The sequence below is a fragment of the Rhineura floridana genome, chromosome 2 (assembly GCF_030035675.1).
Source record: "Rhineura floridana isolate rRhiFlo1 chromosome 2, rRhiFlo1.hap2, whole genome shotgun sequence".
Lineage (NCBI taxonomy): Eukaryota > Metazoa > Chordata > Lepidosauria > Squamata > Rhineuridae > Rhineura > Rhineura floridana.
This window is the reverse complement of record NC_084481.1, coordinates 113141595-113148299: the sequence shown is the minus strand read 5'-3', so window position 1 is coordinate 113148299 and position 6705 is coordinate 113141595. Positions and strand designations below refer to the sequence as shown.

At 42.7% G+C, this 6705-nt stretch overlaps 1 long non-coding RNA gene across 3 annotated transcripts; it reads left to right on the top strand.

Annotated features, from left to right (window-relative positions):
* The first annotated feature begins 670 nt into the window (after positions 1–670).
* Positions 671–6307, top strand: LOC133378283 (uncharacterized). Of its 3 annotated transcripts, XR_009760932.1 has the most exons (4): positions 671–750; positions 1034–1059; positions 4740–4803; positions 5224–6307. It is a non-coding gene; the product is annotated as an uncharacterized LOC133378283 (long non-coding RNA). The 3 variants fall into 3 exon arrangements; XR_009760931.1 differs by lacking the exon at positions 671–750 and having other exon boundaries at positions 784–1059; XR_009760930.1 differs by lacking the exons at positions 671–750; positions 1034–1059 and adding an exon at positions 1740–2386.
* Positions 6308–6705: the final 398 nt, after the last annotated feature.

Genomic DNA, 6705 nt, shown 5'->3' with positions numbered 1-6705 from the left:
GGGAAAACAGATCCGCAGTGATGTTTCAAGTTGTGTTTTTTATTGCATTAAAACCAAGTTATTGTTATAATTGTTTTTTTAAAGTTTTTAAATTTGTATATTTGTATATTTGTTTTTAATGTTTTTAATTGTTGTAAACAGCCCAGAGAGCTTTGGCTATGGGGCGGTATACAAATGTAATAAATAATAATAATAATATAAAATGTGGAAAAGAAATATTTTTATACTAAACAATCATGTGACATCGTGTTCAGTAAGCAAAATCTACAAATCTATTAATATGTTAACTACTAAGCTCTTTGTTTTTATTACTATCAGTGTGTGTAGGCGGGGGGGAGGGGGAGCGGGAGAGATCACGTTCAAAGGCTAGAGTAGTCCACAGTGCCTGATCCTAAACGGTTTTCTCAGAAGAGGTGACGGTCCCAACGTTTTCAGTAGGATTGACTTCCTGGTAAACATGCTTAGGGTTGTGATCCTGTGAACGTTTATCAGAGAGTAAGGCTGCAATCCAGTACACACTTACCTGGGAGTAACTCCCATTGAACCCAATGGAGCTTCCTCTTGAGTAGACATGTATTGGATTGCAGCCTGAGTAAACAGGCTTCGTATTGGGTTGCAGGAGTGCAACTTTACTTAACTCATTATGTTAACCTATTGCAGCCTCAGGAAAAGCAGTGGCTTCCTTAGGACCGTGGTCTTATGGCGGCTCTTCCCTCATTAGATGGCCGTGTGTATTTGTTTCAAAATGTGGTAGGTCAACCTTGCTGAGCGGGACCCAAGACTTCCAATTCAAAATCCTGGTCTGACGGCGCCATTGATCCAAGCGAATTCGAAGGGACTTCCGAGTAATCAGGTTTAGGATTACCATCAGAATTGTATTTTAAACGGAAAGATCGATATTCTAGTAGCTTCATCTAAGGAGATCAAACTTTAAAGTCAAAGGGAAGACTGTTAATCTGTCTCGCAAATTACCAGTCAAACAACAGATTAGTACTGGTAAAGTGAAACTGATCCTTTTCTCTTTTGTTTTTAGTGGGCGAACGTCTTCTGGACTTTACGGTAACTTCTGCAGCTCCTTTTTTCTCCCTTTACGCGCCGCTAAAATATTCATAAGTGGCACAGTAGTGACCCTTTTGACTCCTCCCCTTCCAAACCCTCTCGTGGATTTTAGCTTGACGCACTGTGATTGTCCCCTCCTGCCCTCCCTCCTGCCAAGCAGCTCCGAGTGAAAAATGATTTCTTTGATCTCTGACTAACCGCGAGGCTCCGGCGTAGAGAGCGCTTACTCAGAAGTATGTTCCATCCAAATCAATGGAACCTGCTTCCGAGTTAAGGCGCTTAGATCGGCGGTCGGCAGGGCAGAGGGTTCCCTGTCGCGAAGAAGACTTGTGTTTACTTGTGTAAACCCCACGGTTGTCTGTGTTGTGACGCTAGAGGGATGCTGACAGTGTCGCCGAGGAGGGTGGATTTAGGGCGGCTGCAAGGGCCAGACGGGGACGGAGACTGCAAGCAAACTCTGTGGGAGATGGGGGGCGGGAGGGGGGAGAAGGCAGCTGATATTCTGTAAGATGCCATTCCTGATCCTTGCCACGTACGATGGAAGAAACGCGATCATGTCAGTGGTCACTCGCTTGCCTTCAGCGAATGGGCGTTGGGGTTCACGAGTGTAGCGTTTTAGAAAGGGAAAAATGAAGGGGAGGGGAGGGGAGGGGGGAGGAGAAAGAGCGGCAAGGATGGAGGAGAGGATCTCGTACGCAGCAGGAGCCCGGGTCGATTTCCCTGAGATCTGCGAAAGAAAGAGGGGGTTCTGGAAAAAGTAGGATCCTGAGTTGGATCTTTCAGCGCATGATCACTTCTCATCCGATCCTGATTGAAAAGTCCCGCCTTGGGACTTGTCTGCGTGTGAGGCTCCTTCTGACGTTCTCCTCCCCACCCTTCAGTCCCTTTTTCTCTCTGCAGCTAGAAAACGATCGCCAGCGACATCTTCCAACCAGCAGGCACGGCAATGAAGGATGTCAACTCCTTAGAGGAGGTGGCTTGAAAGAGTAGTAGTAGGAAGAGGCCACTGACTTCTGTAGGGCATGGATTTCAAAGCAACTGGATGTGTTCTTCCGCCTCCTTTTTATATATTAAGAAGCCAGAAACGATACGATATATTCTAAGCCAGGGAAATTTAAGAATCCAGCCGGTTGGACTGATTCAAAACAAACCGTCTCTCACTAGCCCCCCTCCCACTGAAGCTGTTTCCCCGGAGAAATTTGGAAAACGCCCTTCAGAGTAAAAGTAAGATTGATCCAAACTGTATGATCACTTAATCAAACAACTGGATGATTCTCGTGGGCCTTTACCGACGGCGTAGATTGAAGGCGATTTCCCCTTTTGAAAGGTGAAGTGGGGGGAATAACTCCCACCCCCTCTCCTTATTAAACGCCAACAATACACGGAGGGAGGCAGCTGGATCCTCCAGGATTTACGGGCTTTTCTCTTGCTTTCATGCAAGCAGGTGTCTTTGGGACTGCCATTGTCTCAGCCCAGGCCACCCCCACCCCACCCCCACAGCTAATAATAGGAGCGTCTGAAATGAAAGATCCATAGGCCCCAGCCTTGAAATGCTTCAGATGGACCGGCCTCTGCTAAGGTGCAAGAAGCCACCCTCAGGCAGTTATTAACTGATTTAGGAGTTTAGCGGCTTTCAAAGCATCCTATTTTATCTGTACACAAAGAGCTTGGCAAGCAGCAGTGCAGCTAACCTTGAATCTTGGGAGGCTCCTGCAAGTGTTTAAAATCTAGAGATTAGGTCTGTTTGCAGTGTAGCACTGCAGTTCTCTTAGGATTTTCGTTCGCTTGTTTTCCTTTTTTTCTCCTTTCTTTTTTTTGCTTGTTCTATAATCTTTGCTGCTTCAGGATATTAACATAGACCATGATCTCGAGTTAGGTGAAATTAGTGAATGTAAGCACATCTACCTATGGAATGTGGTGTGACCTTAGTTTATCTTCTGTGTATGCTCATATGACTTCCTCCTCCCACAGTCTCACAGGGCTTTCAGACAGGTGTTTATTGGGGGATGGGTACTCGTGCATGCACGTTTTTGACAGCATCCACATAATTAGCTTCAAAATGCAAGTTTGTATTTCCCTCTCCATTTTTCCAGATTTACCCTTTCTGGGAAAACATGTTTCATTGCTGATTACCCATTTGCAATATCTCAGTGACCTATTTGCAATATAAAGCCCCCATTTAGAAGGACCCATTTTATCCACCTGATGCCTATGAAAGCTCCAACCCGCAGCAAGCCAACCATGACCTTTTCATTTTGGTGTTTGCTGCTGCTGCTTTAAAAGAAAATTAGGAGAGATGTATGCTGCATCACTGGACTGGAGGACCCTTCATATGAGTTTAAAACAAGTAAAATAATACAGGATGCTTCCGGACAACCTGTTTATTCAGCATTCATCATGATTTTTTTGCAGGGAGATTAGATGGCATTGGCTATTCAATGAGCATTCATTCTGATTTGATTCTGTGGAGGTTAGATGACATTGTGTCAAAGCAAGTGTTATTCCACACTTTCCAGTGCTCTTTCTGGTCACTTTTCTTATTACAAAAAGTCCAGTCTTTCAGGGAAGTGGGTTTGTTGCAGAAGACCTCCCAATGAACTATAATTGTGCAACCTGAATTTGCCAATATGTGACTGAATCCCATCCAAAAATAGCAACGAAGCACCCACAATGTCAAAAGAAGCAAAAAGAAGCGAACAAAAATTGTTTTAAGTTCACAAAATGACATGGAAACAGCAAGTTGTGTTGCTCAGTACTCTTAGTGGTAATATCTAGTACATGAACTGACCATATAAAAAGGGGGGGATGGTATACATATTTTCCTTAAAAATTATTGTCGACCATTAAATAGTTTTTAATGTTTTGATTCATCTCTTAGGCCCCATCTGCACTATACATTTAAAGTACTCTTATACCCCTTTAAACAGTCATGGCTTCCCCCAAAGAAGTCTGGGAACCGTAGTCAGTTAAGGAAAGCCCCTATTCCCCTCACAGAGCTACAGTTCTCAGAGTGGTTTACCAGTCAATCCTTTTCCCCCAGGGAACTCTGGGATTTGCAGTTCTGTGAAGGGAACAGAGGTCTCCTAACAACGCTCAATGCCCTTAACAAACTACATTTCCTAGAATTCATTGCGGGAAGCCAAGATTGTTTAAAGTGGCATTGTCCTTTAAATATGTAGCACAGATGGGACCTTAGAAAAATATACAAAATATACAAGGAAGCTTCCCAGTCATACCGATTACAAAATGAATTGCTTTTATAAGACAGAAGCCAATAACATTTATTAATACCAGGGCTGGGGGGTATTAATAAATGGCCCTCGTCCTTGACTATTGGGTATCCTAGCTGGGGCTAATGGGAGCTAGTTCCAACATAAGAACATAAGAAGAGCCCTGCTCAATCAAACCAAAAGCCCAACTAGCCCAGCATCTGGTTTTCAGAGTAGCTTACCAGAAGCCTGTGGGAAGGCTGCAAGCAGGACCGGAGTGCAACAGTGCTCTCCCCATTTGTGGTTTAGTTTCACTGAATGTCCCCAAGTTCTTGTATCATTAAAGAGGGATAAAAACTTTTCCACAACCACTTTCACCACACCATGCATAATTTTATATACCTCTGTCATGTTGTCCATTGCATTTTTTCTATACTAAAAAGCTGCAAATGTTGTGTCCTTTTCTTATAGGGGACTTCTCCAGCCCCATGATCATTTTGGTTGCCTTTTCCAGCTCTACGATTTCCTTTTGGAGGTGAGGCAACTAGAACAGTTCACAGCAGCAGTTCCCAAACTCCCCCCCACCAAGGATCACTTGAAAACAGCTGAGGTTCTTGGTGGACCACTTAATCATTTTTCTGTCTGTTATAACAATTGTAATTTGCTGTGCTTAATTATGTATGATTTTGAAACATTGCATTTTTATTGCTTTTATTTCTTATACTGCATTTTATTGTTGCAGTCTGAATTCCACAGACTAAGAAATAAAAGAAACAATAAAAATTAAATTAATAATCAGTATGAATATTGAATGCAGATACACCATGGACCACTTGAGTGAAGCTCAGTATTCCAGTCAATACCATATATTTGTATAATGGTATTACGATGATGGCAGTTTTATTTTCAGTCACTTTTCTAATGATCCCTAACATGGAATTTACCTTTTTTTCAGAGCTGCTGCATACTGGGTTGACATCTTCATCAGCTATCCACTGTGACCTTAAGGTCACAATCCTGGTCAATCACCACTAGTTCAGACTCCACTAGCATATATGTGAAATTAGGGGGAGGGGGTTGCCTCAATATGCATCACTTTATATTTGTTTACACTGAATTGTGTTTGCCGTTGTACTGCCTATTCACTCAGTTTGGAGATATCTTTTGGAGCTCCTCACAGTCCACTTTTGCTTTTCCCACCCTGAACAATTTGGTATCATCAGCAACCTTGGCTCCCTTAGTGCTCACCCATAACTCTATATCATATTTATGAACAAGTTAAATCACACCTCTTAATACTGATCCTTGGGGGACTCCCTCCATCGGGAGAACAACCATTTCCTTAAGCAGGAACAGGATGCTTACCTCTTAAGCTTACCGATTAATAAGGTGAGCTGTCCTATTATCCCATGACTGTTAACTTACTTGGGAGTCTTTAGAGAGGGGCTTTATGAAAAGCGTTTTGAAAGTCTTTATACATTGTCACCTGGATCTTCTCTACCTATATGCTTGTTGATACTTTCCAAGAACTCTTAAAGGTTAATGAGGCAGGACTTTCTCTTGTAGAAGCCATGCTGATACTGCTTCAGCAAGACTTGTTCTTCTATATGCTTGTTAGTGCTACATTTAAGAATGCTTTCCACCAGTTTTTCTGGAACAGATATTAAGCTAACCAACCTGTAATTTCCTGGATCCCAATTAGTTTCCTTTTTTAAAAATGGGGAGAACTCCTGGAGGGCCAGAAGCTCTCCATCCCTGATAGGAAAAGAAGGATCAGATAAAATGATCCATGTACTCCAGCATTCTGTTTTTCACAGTGGCCCAACCAGATGCCTTCAGGAAGTCCAGAAGCAGAGCTTAAAGACAATAGCCTTCATCCACTATTGATTCGCAACTATTGGCATACAGTGGCATATTGCCTCTGAACATGGGGCTCCATATAGCCTACTGTGAGATTAATAGACATTGATAGACCTATCCTATGTAAGCTAATGGCATCACCACATCTTGTGGCAGCAAATTTAATAAATTTGTTAGGTTTGGTGTAAAGAAGTATTTTCTTTTGTCTCTTATGAATCTACTGCCAAGTTGTCTGCACAGTCAGAACATTTTATTGCCTGAAGCAGATGACTTGTGGGGTGCAGGGGCAGGTCCTGACGTTTTACTTGAGGCAGCAAAATGCCTTGAGCCAGTTCTGAATGTGTATACTTCTTCAACTGCAACCACAATATCTATTTGTATACGGGCAGGGTTTTTTTTCAATCCCTTTCCTCAAAAACCCTAGCATGGGATTTGCCTTTTTCACAGCTGCTGAGTTGATGTTTTCAATTCGCTATTTATCATGACCCCATAATCTCTTCTTTGACTGGCTACTGCCACTTTTGACCCGATCACTGTATATGTGAAGTATAGATTTTCTGCTCCCATGTGCATCACT